The sequence below is a fragment of the Scyliorhinus torazame genome, chromosome 13 (genome assembly GCF_047496885.1).
Source record: "Scyliorhinus torazame isolate Kashiwa2021f chromosome 13, sScyTor2.1, whole genome shotgun sequence".
Classification (NCBI taxonomy): domain Eukaryota; kingdom Metazoa; phylum Chordata; class Chondrichthyes; order Carcharhiniformes; family Scyliorhinidae; genus Scyliorhinus; species Scyliorhinus torazame.
In genome coordinates this window covers 65,711,160-65,728,092 of record NC_092719.1, presented here as the reverse complement: position 1 = coordinate 65,728,092, position 16,933 = coordinate 65,711,160, and positions in this window count along the sequence as shown.

Sequence of the window (16,933 nt, the reverse complement as noted above, 5' to 3'; positions counted from 1 at the left end):
AATCAATCACATCAACAGATGTTTTCGTATCAAACAAATCAACCTACTCTAGACCATTGAACAATTGTGTCAATAGGTGGGCCAGCTAAAATAAACCCAACTCACTCTTCAGGTGATTCAGCACAGAAACCCACACTTCAAATTAACATTATGACTCTTCGTGAAATGGGGCAAAATGTTTTTACAGATATGTTTTATTGATCCTATTGCGACAAGGAGATTAAACTTCAAACCGCGGGGCCTTTGGTATCATTTGCACAATGTTACCTTGAGAAAGACACTCATTTCTGCAGGCAAAATAGAAATGCTGGGTGTGGCGATCAGTAAGTCTTGTGCCTGTTTGTTAGGTTGATAATTGTAGGCTCTAGGGGTCAGGAAGAGTGGGGTGGCCTGTACTTAATCTGAAAAATCTTCCAGCTCAGTAAAACTAAAATCTATTTGATTGATTTTAGTTAAAGATAAACATACCTGCTGGATGGAAATACAGACCAGGAAAATAGAAATAAAATGTGTGTAATTTATAGATTTTTAAAACATGAAGTTGCTGGGTGGTTGGAGTCCTGCCTCACAGCCCCACTAACTTAGGTTCGATTCCAACCTTGGGTAACTGCCTGTGTTGAGTTTGCACGTTCTCCCTGGGCGACAATGATGCATTCAAATTCAAATTCGCTAGATATTTTTCGGAAATATTTTGGGATACCATGTCCAGGTAATTGGAGACATGCTAAGTGTTTGGGAGGAACAGGGGCCTTTGGCCCATGATTCCCAATGCTTTCCACAACTGGGGTTTTCCTCATCTCATATCCGGATCTGTTGGAGACTAATTAATGCAGTTTAATTGTAACTCTTTGTTAGCAACTCCACTCTCATCCTGTCATGTGACTATATGGATGGCAGAAGGTGAAATAGATGGAGGAATCTATTTTTGTCCAATGATTCCTGTGTTCCTATGATGCTGACTGCAAATGCGGAAGTATTCAGTGACGTGAACAAATGTATTTCAACTCCATTTTGGATCCCTGGTTTTACTTTGTGCCAATCATCATTTTGTCATTCACCCTTATATTTCTTGCTATTTCTTGTTCCAATCACCTGATGAAAGATTATTGGTTGAAAAGTTAATTCAAGTTTTTTCCTCCACAGATGCTACCAGACCTGCTGAGTAGTTCAGGCATTTTCTGCTCTTATTTCAAACTTACAACATCCATAGTATTTTGCTTTTGTTATTTACTTTTGCTTGTTTGTAGTCAGTGCACCCGTATGAGGTGCAGACTCGTGAGTAAATGCCGTTGTTTCTGCCTGGAATAAACAGAGCCATTAAGAAACGACTCGGCAGCTTTTAATTTCATGCTACGTAAATGGCTATCGTGTTTTGGCCAATTGAAGCAACTATCCATTTGAAGTGTTGGGCACTCTATTACTAAATGGACTGAATTTTACCAAGTGCCAGCACTTGCCAGCAGTGGAACTACCTCGGCCATTTTACAGCAGTCCAAATAAGGACGGCAGGAGGCCTCCTGATACTGTCAGTTCAATCAGAGGACCAGCAGCTCCGAAGCCTCAGCACCAGGAAAGGCAGGTGCTGCTGGGGCAGGTCTGAGACCACGAACCTCAGACAGGTAAGTAAATAAAAAATCTTCAGGGGCCAAGGGGTGCTGACAGAGCGGGGTGAGGGTGGGTGCGGAAGCACCTCCGGGAAGATCAGTGGCGTCCATGGGGGCTGACCTCCCTGCACGTTACCTCCTCTTTGGGGCATGCCCCCCTGAGAAGCTGCTCCATTAAGCTGGGGATCTCCTATGTGGGGGTTTGGTGGGTTGCGAGGGGGTGGGGTCACCCCATCATTGGTAAAATGATGGTAATTCTATAAAATGGCTATTAATAGGGCTTTTAAGTATGAAAATTGTTTGCCCATCTTCTCAAAGCAGGGAGCATTTTGCTCAGTCTGCCACTGGGAAAGTTCTTTGGCAGTGGGACTGCATATGGAGCTGCCCTGACATTGTTTCCAACATCACCCCTGCCTCCATTCTTACCAGCCAAGGGCTGGTAAAAACATGGTCGATGTCACTGGTTCAGTGTATTTAGAGAGGGTTACTACATCCATGAGGCCTTAATCATGCTGCTGTGATGGTAATGATACCCATGTGGAAATGCAACTGATATCCAAATGCATCACACGGGAACTTCAATAAGTGATCAGAGTATCAACACTTCAGCTTGAAAAACTTAAGTTTTTGTAAAGCAGCACTCAGGACAAACCAGGGAATACAAAGTTCATTCTGCTTCTTTTCAAATAAAAACCAAATCAGGTTCACACTCATATAAATATGTTACATATCTACAGTGGCACAAAATCCATCTGGAGATGCAAAGCTGTGCCGTGGCTAGGTTTAAGCACGCTGAAAGCAATATCAGTGTGGGTTGTGTTTGTAAATGGTGGCACTTCCTTGAAGATCTTGTCCCTTTTCAGATGTTTTTTCTTTATGAAATGAAAATTGATCTGGAGATAGCTTGTTGTATTGCATACCCATCAATGACAAGGGATAATAAAAATTAAGTTTAGTGTCAATTTCTTGCACCATATCAGAAGCCTTTCTTCCAGACGACCTACAACAGTTGTTGTGGGAAATGGAAATGTCACAAAACACTGGAGTGCTCTTCTCGGAATGTAGCTTCAGGTGCATTACTGTGTAAAAAGGACAAGACTGGGAGTGCTCAATGCTAATACTGCAGACTAAAGATGAAAAAAGTTCACTTTCCAAGAACCAGCTCCCTTGGCCTGAAAGAGCACAGAACATTTGTGGAAGAAAATCCAACATAAATTAATTTTAGAAACTCTTATATTAGAAGAATGATATCTCACTTATATGCATTTTCATTTGAATTATTTCTTAAGGCAGCGTTGGGCCCTAAATTCATACAGATTTAATTGAATAAAATGCATTCATGGCATTTTAATACCAAGTTTGTATTATATCTCTATATAGTTCTTATGATGAGAGAGGCAATTAGCCAGTATTGGTGAGCCAGTCGGTAGTTTACTATGTGGTACTGAAGACAGGCTGAGGGGATGCACATGGGCCAGGAACAGAGGCTGCCTCATGAAACCCTGGCTGGAATCTATACTGGCTGCAAAAGTGCTCAAGTCAAAGCATAAACCTGTTATTGCGATATGGACTTTGATTACCCATGCCAAGTCTCTGAATATGTAACAAACTTCCAGGCACAGGTGATCAACTTTACAGCAGGACGAAGAACAGACAAAAGAAGCCATCAGACTCCTTAATGAGCTGATGGCTGGTCAGACAAAGGGAGTTACAGAGGACAATGGGTCTTGAATGAACCACCATCGATAAACAGGAGTATCTTGTATTGCTCATTAACCAGTGGGGTCTGGCTAGGACAATGGCCGGTGGTGGGCGATTCCATATGATTCAATCCAAGCTTCCCAGTATAAGAAAGTAGCATCAAACAGATCTTGAGAGAGAAGTTGGGAGTTGCCCAGGCACAACTATTGCAAGGAGAAAGGGCCCTGGGTTTCGAACCCAGAGAAGACATCAACATCGAGTGATCGAAGCCTGCCAGCCTCCTTTATTAAGTGTGGGTAAAACCCAAAGCTCAGCTGTGAGTTTGAGTCATATTTTCTTGAGTAATAGAATTGTAAATGAAATTGCGTTAAACTGTGAACCTGTTTTATCCTTTGTTCATCTCGGAAATAAAGACACCTGGGTAAAACTTTGAGTAAGTAAACTGGTCGAACTTATCAGAGGTTTTAAAGGTACAACAAGTATAAACTTAAAATACTGGCAACAAACGATTAAAGTTGGCACTGATTTTAATGTCGCCCATAGTTTGTGATTGACATCCACAGTTACATTGGACAGAATTTTCCTTTTTTTTTAGCTAAGTGTCAACTCAGGTGGGAAAAGCGATGTGTTGTCCACCAGCTCCACTGCTGGCTTTTCCCTCCATATTCTTAGAAGCTTAGTTAAAAAGTTTGCTGGAGGCGGGTCCCAAAATGTCGTGCTGACAGGAGAGCCCGAGTCGTCAGCAACCCCGGCCTTCAAGAGATCGGGGCATTGTTTTTAAAGGGTATCCCAATTTAACACAATAAGAATAAAAACAAGGATCCCCGCACAGATATGGAGACCCCCCCCCCCCCTCCCCCACTCACATGGGGAACTGCCCCCCACAGACATAGGGTTCCCTCCAGAAAAAGGGACCTGCCCATGTGCCTCCCCAATGGAAGCCCCGCCTCTGTGGCATTACCCCTCGGCACTGCACCACACTGCTCATGCACTGACAGAGTACTGGAAAGATCTTCTCTCTCCCCTGGAGGCTGTACTTACCTGTGCGTCCCTAGAAACCTGTTGTAAACCCTGCCAATGTGACATCATGCCAGTGTGGGGTGGGGGGGGGGGGGGGAGAAAATTACGGGGAGGCCCGCTGACTTGACGATAATGTAGGTTAGTAGGGTTCCCAACCTTTCATGATGGGAACCCCATTCGAGAAGCATGGTAGCACAGCGGTTAGCACTGTTACTTCACAGCGCCAAGGTCCCAGGTTCGATTCCCGGCTTGAGTCACTCTGTGTGGAGTCAGTACGTTCTCCCCGTGTCTGCGTGGGATTCCTCCGGGTGCTTCGGTTTCCTCCCACAAATCCCGAAAGACGTGATGTTAGGTAATTTGGATATTCTGAATTCTCCCTCTGTACCCGAACAGGTGCCAGAATGTGGAGACTAGGGGCTTTTCACAGTAACCTCATTGCGCTGTTCATGTACGCCTACATGTGACAATAAAGATTATTGTTATTATGTAATTGACAGGGTTGAGGGCAATCCCAGCATCGTGAAAGCCGTGTAAGGACTCCACTCGATTCTTTGCCCCGTTGCCAGTCCAACCCGCCGAAAAAGTGGACGGAAAATCCCGCCCATTGTGCATTGACTCTCATCTTCCAAAACCATTAGAAATGATGGCATCGGGGGCAGCATGATGGCACAGTAGTTAGCACTGCTGCCTCACGGCACCGAGGTCCCAGGTTCGATCCCAGCTCTAGGTCGCTGTCCATGTGGAGTTTGCACATTCTCTCCGTGTTTGCGTGGGTTTCGCCCTCACACCTCAAAGATTTGCAGGGTAGGTGGATTGGCCACGTTAAATTTCCCCTTAATTGGGAAAATGAATTGGGTACTCTAAATTTATAAAAAAAGAAATGACAGCATCTGGCCAGTGATATTTAAAATGGTTCAATAAGGACCATAATTTTAGGAGTGAATCCTAGCCTGAGAGTTCTTTTGAGGGGTCAGCATTCAAATGCTGACCCCGGGCGGCACCGTAGCACATTAGGGGTGGCACGGTAGCACAGTGGTTAGCACTGTTGCTTCACAGTGTCAGGGCCCCAGGTTCGATTCTCGGTTTGGATCATTGTCTGCGTGGAGTCTGCACGTTCGCCCCGTGTCTGCGTGGGTTTCCTCCGGGTGCTCCGGTTTCTTCCCACACTTCCCGAAAGACGTGCTGTTAGCTGAATTGGACATTCTGAATTCTCCCTCTGTGTACCCGAACAGGCGCCGGAATGTGGTGACTAGGGTCTTTTCACAGTAACTTCATTGCAGTGTTAATGTAAGCCTACTTATGACAATAAAGATTTTTATTTAAATGTTTGTTTGGGGCATGAACATTATTCTAAAACTCATTCCAGTGTGCCTCAGGAGTAAATTAGTATATTTTAAAAAGCACTAATTCAATTCCCAAAAGACTTACTAGATTTCAGACATGTCTCTGGAAGATTCTGGAGGTCTGCATGAATTAATGAATTCAAGTTGACCATGGTTTGATTATAGCACCAAGTAGGAGAATAGTATTGTACTCAAACAACATGCTCCTCTTTATAATTAAATTACTCACAAATTTAACTCTGTTATAAACTCATCCATGAAACAGAAGTTCAATCACTCCGTGCTTACAAAACTTAACATCTTTGATGTGCTTGTATTCTGTTATTTAATGTAAAGTTAAATCAACTGTCATTGACGAGAGTAGAAAAATGTGAGGGTTTTGAAACGTGATTCAAGTTTCCGAAGATGATGAAGAGGAAAGATCATTGTGCTAAAGTAGATCATGTGACTGTTAGAAAGGCAGGTCAGTTTGTTATCTATTTTACAGTTACTTGGTGAAGTAGACAGCAGGGGGCGGCACAGTGGTTGCGTTGCTGCCTCACAACGCCAGGGCCCGAGGTCAATTCCGACTGTCTGTGTGGAGTTTGCACATTCTCTCCGTGTCTCTTCCGGGTACTCCGGTTTCCTCCCATAGTCCAAAGATGTGCAGGTAAGATTGTCTGGCCATTATCAATGTGCAAAATTACAGTACAGGTGGGGATTGGGCCAAATGATCTCCTTCTGTACTGTACAGATTCTATGGACTACCACCTCATGTAGTTGAACATTCACAATGAATTGCATGGATTCAGAACTGGAGAGGAAACTGCAGGGCAGGTCCGTGAGGGAGAAAGGAGCTAAACATTGTCTGACAGGTTTTCTTTATTCTTTCATGGGGTGTATGAGTCCATTGCACGGTGCATGTGTCCATTGTAGGTTTTAATTGCGCTTGAACTGAGTGGCTTGGGCGGCACAGTGGCGCAGTGTTTAGCACTGCTGCCTATGGTGCTGAGAACCCGGGTTCGATCCCAGCCCCGGGTCACTGTCTGTGTGGAGTTTGCACATTCTTCCCGTGCCTGCGTGAGTTTCACCCCCACAACCCAAAGATGTGCAGGTTAGGTGGATTGGTCATGCTAAATTGCCCCTTAATTGGAAACTGGAAGATCTGAGTGGCTCGTCAGTGGCTGGCCAGATTCAACCACATATGCTATGCGATGGATCTGGAATTGCCTTGCCAGGTAAGGATAGCAGATTTCCTTCCCTAAAGGACTTCAGATGGGTATATATGACAATTGTTTCATTCCATATTTTTATTGAATTCAAATTTTACTATCCGCCCATGGTGGGATTCGAACCAGGGTCCACAGAGCATCTCTGGATTACGAGTCCACAATGCCAATACCACGATGCCATCAACACTGTACAGACAAAATAGGCTATTGTTACGGCTTTGTTTTCTATTTTGCATCAAGTGTAACTCATCAAATGTGGGGAGTGCAGATTGATTGGAATAGAGGCACACAGACCCCTATCACTCTTTTCTTTGATGTGTGCTGGGCTTTTAACATAGAGGCAACAGGTGTTAATCTTACCCTTCCAATGTCCAGCCAGAATATGCACAGAATGCCAACTGGAAGAATAATGAGCAGACATATATTTGTCTTTCGGCTCCTGCAGTGACTTTCAAGGCCACCTGCCCTTGCCCTGTGTGTTTAAATGAGGAGCAATGGTTGTAAGCACTGCTATTCAAGACAGCTGCACATAAATGGCTTTAAAACAATGTTTAGCACCCTCTGTACTGGGGTTGGTGCCATGACAATAAATTACCTCCTTTCCTAGAACTTGATTTAATGTCAGCGTATACTGCACGGCTGGTCTGAAACAAGTAGAACATGAGGTGTAAGGGACAGGCTTTGCTTCTCAAAAACGTTCTTTTTATTGTTCTGGCAAAAACAACAACTTTTGCTCAAAATTGAATAGGCTGTGCAGTATATTTATACTGTGTTGTTGCATCATCGCTTTGAATGAATGTAATAGGTTTGGATGAAAGGGTTAATTGGGGAACCTGCATCAGCCCTGATTGATTCACTGCCAATGTTTGGGGCAGGACTTTTGCCTACCAGCACAACAACTCTGTAGCCATGATCCGTTCTACTGGGACTTGCCAGTTTATCAATGCAGGGCCGGTTCCTGACAGGAAACACTATCCCCAGCAACTATAAAGGAAGCCTGTCATTGCAGGGAGGAAGTTTTCACAGCACAGCAGGACACAATGAATCGACTCTTGACTCCTTTGCAGAAGCTTCTAAAGTGATGAAGAGATTTGAGGTTTGATCCTTGGGTAGGCTGAGGTCTAAACAAGGTACATTCTTTGAATTTGAGGAGAAGGAGAGGTGGCTGACAGGCTGAGTGGTATTTCCGATGTTGCCATGAGGCCTAGCACTACATCCCTCATGATTTACCTTTCGCTCATTGGTAGCAGAAGGCAGGACGATTGTATGGTTTTCTGGGCCATGAGTCCCACTGCCATTGAGAAGCAGTGGTTTAGTGGAGGGTTAACTTGTTTGCAGTAGGAGGAAGGAGAATTAGGAGCACTGTTGATAAAGATAGGGAGGCGGTGGTCTGAACTTGTCTCTCTTTCATTCTTCATTTGGCTGGACTAGTTTATTTTTCTCTTCACATGTATGAATTAGTCATAGTTTTTAACCTCTCATGCCAGGATTTACCTCCCCTCCCTGTGTCTGAATGACTCTCTCTCTCTCTCTTCCTTTCTCTCAATGTGGGAATTATTGCTTTCTTATTCCCCTACATGTCTAAATGTTCTCTCTATTTCCTTCTCTTAGTTGTAAACACAAGAACCAGACTTGCGAAAGACATTCATGGACGCACAATCTACTCCCAGGTTCTGTTGAATATTTTAATGAGGCTGTGTACCTCACATTGTTCTCCATTTTAGGTTCAATCCTGGTTGGCCAGCTTTCCTGGGCCCTAACTGAACCAGTAACCCGCTCCTGTAATGAGTCGAGACCTCTGCCCCACCCAACCCACATGCTTCCTTTAGTTCCCAAGTCACGATCCTCCACCAGTCTAGACTCTCCAGTCTCCCCTATCTCCACCCACTCCCTGGTCTTTCTGATTCCTCTATCAAGGCAGCCTTCAATCTCCGTTCCTCCCTCCCTGCCTGCCAACTCCTGATTTTCCCAAACTTCCCTGGCAAACCCCAACATTCCTGGTCTTTCCAATCTCGCCGTAGCATTTTCAACATTCATTCCTACCTCCATCCTTTCTGATCCTGAGCACTCAAACCTCAGCCTCGCAACTCTCCCCACTATGGGCGGCAGGGTAGCACAGTGGTTAGCACTGTCGCGTCACAGCTCCAGGGTCCCAGGTTCGATTCCCGGCTTGGATCATTATCGGTGCAGGGTCTGCACGTTCTCCCTGTGTCTGCGTGGGTTTCCTCCGGGTGCTCCGGTTTCCTCCCACAAGTACTGAAAGATGTGCTGTTAGGTAATTTGGACATTCTGAAATCTCCCTCTGTGTACCCGAACAGGCGCCAGAATGTGGCGATTAGGGGCTTTTCACAGTAAATTCATTGCAGTGTTAACGTAAGCCTACTTGTGACAATAAAGATTATTATTACTTCCCATTCCCTGATTCCAATCTGCCCATCTTGCCCCCTTCTCCCCTACAAATCCCCCCCCCCCCCGCGCCCAGCTGCTGCTCTCCCTGGAAACCCCTCAGCCGAGCCTCTCTGATTCTTCCCTCCCTCCTCGCCACTTTTTAACTGCAGTCTGATGTGGAATACCTACCTGGCTGGTTTTCTTGAAGGTAATGCAGCATCCAATCCTGCATTCCTCACCTCCCTCCCCAACTCTGGCTCCCTACAAATCGGCTCCTTGGCCGAAATCCCGGCCAAGTGTTGATGCCGGCGTCAATGGGCCTCCTGGCCCAGGGATTCAGCGGCCCTCAGGGGCGAGCACGGTGCCGGCGTGCTCCATGCTGCTCCAGCACCGATGCATGGCCCTGCACTGCCGGCGCGGGTCAGCGCATGCGTGCGAAAGCCGTCTTCACGACGGCGCATGTGCGTGGTGCCCGTTTCCGCGCCCGGCAACATGGCGGAGCCCTACAGCGGGCTCGCACAGAAGGAGGTAGGCGTCCTCCAGATCGCGGGCACCCGCAGATCGGTAGCCCCCGATCGCGGGCCTGGACGCCGTGGAGGACCCCTCTCGGAGTCTGATCCCCCCGCCATCCCCACCAGGATGGCCACCATGGCCGCGGGTCCGAGCTCCCGCCGGGTGGTACCAGGTTGGAACCACGCCGGCGGGACTGAGCGGGAAGTCAGCCATTCGACCGCGGAGAATCGTCACGGGGGCCTCTTTCAGCGGCCCTCGACCAGCGCCACGTCGACCGCGCAGGCGCGATTGCCGCCGATTCTCCAGTCGCCGGAGAATAGCGTTCCGGCGTCGGAGCGGCGTGGCGGGAATTTCCCGCATCACCGGCGATTCTCTGACCCACCGCGGCCTCGGAGAATCCTGGCCCAGAGCTTTTAAAGTAGCTCGAGGCAGTGGTGCAGAAATATTTCTGCATATTTCTTGGCATTTAAACCTGCAACCCAAACAAATTGGAGAGTCTGCTGTTGGGATGCAAACACATTGTTATGTAACTGTGCCAAATGGTTTCATTTATTTGTCTATCTAGGGTGGGGAGAGACAAAAAAACAATTTAATTTCTACGGTCAGAGACACTTTTTTCTGAGCAGATCTCTTTTTTTCCCCAAATGTTTTCAATTGCAATATGCACCTCCCCTCTCTTCCAAGCGCCAACACACACCCTTGAAATAGCATAGATGTGGGGAGTCAGCATGTGGATCAGCTTTTGTATATCTATCCGCAATAGTTTTAAAATGTTAATTGTATCTTATAGTGTACAACACGATTGTCTTTATTGACATCCTTGGGCGAGATCTTCCAGCTGTTCAAGGCGACAGAATCTACTGGTCCTGCCGCCAGTGCATCCCCACCACAGGTTTCCCAATGACGTGGAGTAGATTCAATGGGAAATCCAATTGACAGGGCGGGAGCAGAAGATCCCGCTGCCGGCTAATGGTGGATCACCTTCCTCTGCCAAGAACCACCCACTGGGAGGTCAGGGAGTCTCATCCAATGTATCTAATTTCCATCATTAAATATCTCAGGTCACCTGACAGCTCATATAGATAAAGAATTTGAGGCTTGTGAGTCAAACATCAGGCAGAACATTTACAAACAATTGCCATGCATTGGATTTTTTTTTTAAGTGTTATATTTTCAAGAGTTTTAGAAGGTTAACTGAAAATTCTATCTTTAGGATGAGTTTTTGCATTCCTGACTGGCACTGGTATTTATTTTGATAAATACCATGATGTGGCATCTCCACATCATGGCTACCATCGACACCGCAAACTGCCGGCTCAAAGTGGAGACATCTCCACATCATGGCTACCATTTATTTTGATGCCAGAGATAGTAATTATGAGAGACTGGTATCTAAAATACATATTAAAAATGAAGAAATAATGTCAATCATTTACAAAGTACATTAGACTGTGAGTCTACCTGAAAACTATGATTTGCTATTTCAGCTCAAGATGCTACAGCAATTAGATCTGAGACCTTAGACAGATAGGTCAATTAATACCTTCTAACAGTAAATTAATATGTTGTGCATTACATAGGTAATACTCCTATCCTTATAAGACATTATTGTATCTCTCATGCCCAGTACATGCATGACATGTTACAAAATGTCAAACAATACATTTACAAATTGGATACAAACAAGCTATTAAGACGGTTGCTATAAATCATAAGACTTTTAGCATTTACGGCTACAAACAGCATTGTGTCTCCATTAAATATCTAATTAAATGTGGACATAAGTTAGGGTCTCTCACAGTCATCCATGGATTTCACACATCTTTTTGTTTATGGATGGCCAACACAAAAGATTATGGAGTTTACAGACTGCCTGCCTCCATGCTTCATACTCGACAAAAGGGAAGACTGAAATGCAATTTTTAGTAAATTGGAATGAATGGACATTATCAATCACTATCAGGCCTTGAACTTGTTAAAAGCCATATGTTTTTGTTGTTTAAAAGAGCAACCCAATCTGATCAGATCTAGCAGAGTCATAGAAACATCTCGGGCGAGATTCTCCGACCCCCCGCCGGGTCAGAGAATCGCCGGGGGCTGGCGTGAATCCCGCCCCCGCCGGTTGCCGAAGTCTCCAGCACCGGAGATTCGGCGGGGGTGGGAATCGCGCCATGCCGGTTGGCGGGCCCCCCAGCGCGATTCTCCGGCCTGGATGGGCCGAAGTCCTGCCGCTAAAATGCCTGTCCCGCCGGCGTAGATTAAACCACCTACCTTACCGGCGGGACAAGGCGGCGCAGGCGGGCTCCGGGGTCCTGGGCGATCTGGCCCCGGGGGGTACCCCCACGGTGGCCTGGCCCGCGATCAGGGCCCACCGATCCGCGGGCGGGCCTGTGCCGTGGGGGCACTCTTTCCCTTCCGCCTCCGCCACGGTCTCCACCATGGCGGAGGCGGAAGAGACTCCCTCCACTGCGCATGCGCGGGAATGCCGTCAGCGGCCACTGACGCTCCCGCGCATGCGCCGCCCGGAGATGTCATTTCCGCGCCAGCTGGCGGGGCACCAAAGGTCTTTTCCGCCAGCTGGCGGGCGGAAATTCGTCCGGCGCCGACCTAGCCCCTTAAGGTTGGGGCACGGCCCCCAATGATGCGGAGCATTCCGCACCTTTGGGGCGGCGCGATGCCCGTCTGATTTGCGCCGTTTCGGGCGCCAGTCGGCGGACATCGCGCCCTTTCTGGAGAATTTCGCCCCAGTTCAGTCAGTCTGTGAACCAGATTCAGAAATTAGTTGCAAAGCATCAAGCAGCCAAAGTGCACAATCTGCTTCAATTTTTAAAGTTCACCTTAAAAGAAATCTCCTAGATTTTTAAAAAATTCTTTCACAGGGTGTGGGCATCACTGGCTAGACCAGAATTGTTATTGCTCGCCCCTAATTGCCCTTGAGAGGGTGGTGGTGGGCTGCCCTCTTGAACTATTGCAGTCCATGTGGTGTGGGTACGCCCACAGAGCTGTTAAGGAGGGAGTTCCAGGACTTTGACCCAGCGACAGTGAAGGAACGGCGATATATTTCCAAGTCAGGGTGGTGTGTGATTTGGAAGGTAGCTTGCATATAGTGGTGCTCCCAAGCATCCCTTGTCCTTCTGTGTGGCAGTGGTCACAGGTTGAAAGGTGCTGTCAAAGGAGCCTCGGTGAGTTGCTGCAGTGCACCTTGTAGCTGGTACACATTGTTGCCAGTGTGTATCAGTGATGGAGGGGCTGAATATTGACGGTGGCGGATGGGGTCCCAATCAAGTGGGGAACTTTGTCCTGGATGGCGTTGAGCTGCTTGAGTGTTGTTGGAGCTTCACTCATCCAGGCAAGTGGAGAATGTTCCATCACACTCCTGACTTCTGCCTTGTAGATGGTCCTAACCAGCTTTGGGGAGTCAGGAGGTGAGTTATTCTTCATGGAATTCCCGGCCTCTGACCTGCTCTTGTAGCCATGATATTTAGATCCTAGTCAGGGATAACCCCCAGGATGTTGGTAGTGGGGGATTCAGTGATGGTAAAGCTATTGAATGTCAAGGGGAGATAGTGGGATTCTCTCTCTTGTTCAGATGGTCATTGCCTGGCACTTGCATGGGTTACTTGCCACTTATCAGCCCAAGTCTTAATGTTGTCCAGGTCTTGCTGCACAGGGCATGGATTGCTTCAAGATCTGAGGAGTTGCATATGGTGCAGAACATTGTGCAAACATCAGTGAACATCCCTACTTCTGCTCTTATGATAGAGGGATGGTCATTGATGAAGCAGCTGAAGATGGACGACTTCCAGTTGCGGCTATGCTGAGCTAAGCCGCACGATTCGGCAGCTCCCGCTACCACGGACTTTCAGGCTCGCTAGAGGAGCCCCAACGGAACTTTTTTTTGACGCAACCCGTGGGGAAGGGAAGAGAGAGGTCCCCCTCCAACTTCTGTGAAATGGACCAGAAGTGCAACGGCCAAAGGAGCGGCACTGGAGCAATGGGAGAAGCGAGGGAAAGAAAACAAAATGGCGGCGGCCAGGGACAAAGGGGAGCTGCAGGAGTTCATCAAGCGCTGCTTCAAGGAGCAGCGCGAGGAGATGTGCAAGGAGATGTTGGCGCCTATGCTTTCGGCAATTGAAGGACTCGGGATCACCCAGAAGGCCCGCGAAGTTAAGATCCAGGAGGTACAGAAAAGAGTCAGTCAGAACGAGGACAAGCTCGTGGGCCTGGCGGTGAGAGTGGAGCAGAACGAGGCGTTACACAAAGGTGGGCGGGAAGACTCAAAGACCTGGAGAATAGGTCGAGGAGAAAGAATCTGCGGATCCTGGGTCTCCCTGAGGGACTGGAGGGGGCCGATGCCGGGGCATACACGAGCACGATGCTCGAGGCGATGATGGGAACGAAGGCCCCTTCGAGGCCGCTGGAGTTGGATGGGGCACATCGGGTGCTGCCGAGGAAGCCCCATGCAAATGAGCCACCAAGGGCGATGGTGGTGAGGTTTCACCGGTTCACGGCCAGAGAGTGGGTCCTGAGATGGGCCAAGAAGGAACGGAGCAGTAAGTGGGACAATGCAGAGATCCGAATATACCCGGACTGGAGCACGGAGGTTGCAAAGCGGAGAGCGGGTTTCAACCGGGCCAAAGTGGCGTTGTACCGGAAAGAAGTGAAATTCAGAATGCTGCAGCCAGCGCGACTGTGGGTCACATATAAGGGCCAACACTATTACTTCGAAATGCCTGAAGAGGCGTGGACCTTTGTACAAGCCGAAAAGTTGGACTCTAACAGAGGGTTTGTGAGGGTGGGGGGGATGTTTGAGGTTTGATGTGTGATGGTTGTTGTATACAGGGGGGCAATCATGCGCAGGAAATGTTACATGGGCTGGGGGAGAGAGACAAGGCCGCGACAGGAGCTGCGCCAGAGGGGGCGGATCAGGCTTTGGAAGGCGCGGTTTTTTTTCCCCGCGCGCGGGAAGAAAGGCAGGAAGGGGAACGAAGGAATGCATATTGATTGGGAGACTCCCACACGGGGAGGTCAATGGGACGGCGGGGGAAGCCGGGGTCAGCAGGCGTCAGCTGACTTACGGGAGTGACATGGGGGGAGCAAAAAAACTAGACAGGGGTCTAGTGAGGGGAGGGGGGAAGGGCGGGGAAAAAGTGTTGCTGCTGCACTGGCTGAAAGGGAATGGGTCACAGAAGAGGTGCTCGGGACGGGGGTCCCCTGTTTGGGGGACTGGAGGGGGAGGGAGGCGTGGACACGGGACTGGCCCAGAAAAGGAGATGGCTAGTCGGCGGGGCGTGGGTGAGAGCCCCTCCAATCCGGCTGATAACGTGGAATGTGAGGGGCCTGAATGGGCTGGTGAAGAGGGCTCGAGTGTTCGCGTACTTAAAGGGACTGAAGGCGGACGTGGCCATGCTCCAAGAGACACATCTGAAGGTGGCGGACCAGGTCAGGTTAAGAAAGGATGGGTAGGACAGGTATTCCACTCGGGACTGGACGCGAAGAATAGAGGGGTGGCAATATTGGTGGGAAAGCGGGTGTCATTTGAGGCCAAGACTATTGTAGTGGACAGTGGAGGGCGATATGTAATGGTGAGCGGTAGGCTGCAAGGGACGTGGGTGGTGTTGGTAAACGTATACGCCCCGAACTGGGATGATGCAGGATTCATGAAGCGCATGTTGGGGCGCATTCTGGACCTGGAGATAGGAGGCCTGATAATGGGAGGGGACTTCAATACAGTGTTGGATCCAGCACTGGACCGCTCCAAATCAAGGACTGGAAAGAGGCCGGCGGCGGCCAAGGTACTTCGGGGGTTTATGGATCAGATGGGGGGAGTGGACCCATGGCGATTTGCAAGTCCGCAGGCCAGGGAATTTTTTTTCTTCTCCCATGTACACAAAGCCTACTCGCGGATATATTTCTTTGTTCTGGGTAGGGCGCTCATCCCGAGGGTGGAGGGGACGGAGTATTCGGCTATAGCCGTTTCGGACCATGCCCCGCACTGGGTGGAACTGGAGCTGGGAGAGGAGAGGGACCAACGCCCGTTGTGGCGGCTGGATGTGGGACTGCTGGCGGATGAGGTGGTGTGTGGGAAGGTGAGGGGGTGTATCGAAACGTACTTGGAGGCCAACGACAACGGGGAGGTGCGGGTGGAGGTGGTATGGGGGGCGTTGAAGGCGGTGATCAGGGGAGAGCTAATCTCCATTAGGGCTCATAGGGAGAAGACAGAGGGTATGGAAAGGGAGTGGTTAGTGGGGGAGATTATGAGAGTGGACAGGAGATACGCAGAGGCCCCGGAGGAAAGATTACTTGGGGAAAGATGACGGCTCCAGACGGAGTTTGACCTGTTGACCACAGGGAAGGCGGAGGCACAGTGGAGGAAAGCGCAGGCGGCGACCTACGAGTAGTCAGATGCTGGCACACCAGCTCCGTAAGAGGATGGCAGCGAGGGAAATAGGGGGAGTCAAAGATGGAAGGGGAGCCACGGTTCGGAGTGCGACGAAAATAAACGAGGTATTTAAGTCCTTTTATGAAGAGCTGTACAGATCCCTGCCCCCAGCGGGGGAAGAGGGGATGAGACGATTCCGAGATCAACTGAGATTCCCGAGGGTGGAAGAGCAGGAGGTGGCTGGTTTGGGGACACCAATTGGGTTGGAGGAGCTGAGCAAGGGTTTGGGGAGTATGCAGGCGGGGAAGGCCCTGGGACCGGACGGATTCCCGGTGGAGTTCTACAGGAAGTATGTAGACCTGTTGGCCCCGCTACTGGTGAGGACCTTTAATGAGGCAAGAGAGGAGGGGACCCTGCCCCCGACAATGTCGGAAGCGACAAATTCTTTGATCCTAAAGAGGGACAAGGACCCACTGCAATGTGGATCGTACAGGCCGATTTCGCTCCTCAATGTGGATGCAAAGTTGCTGGCAAAAGTGCTGGCCACGAGGATCGAGGACTGTGTCCCGGGGGTGATCCATGAGGACCAGACGGGATTCGTAAAGGGCAGGCAATTAAACACTAACGTGCAGCGGCTCTTAAACGTGATGATGATGCCATCGGAGGAGGGAGAGGTGGAGATAGTGGCAGCTATAGACACGGAGAAGGCCTTTGACCGAGTAGAGTGGGAGTACCTCTGGGAGGTGCTGCGTAGGTTTGGGTTCGGGCGAG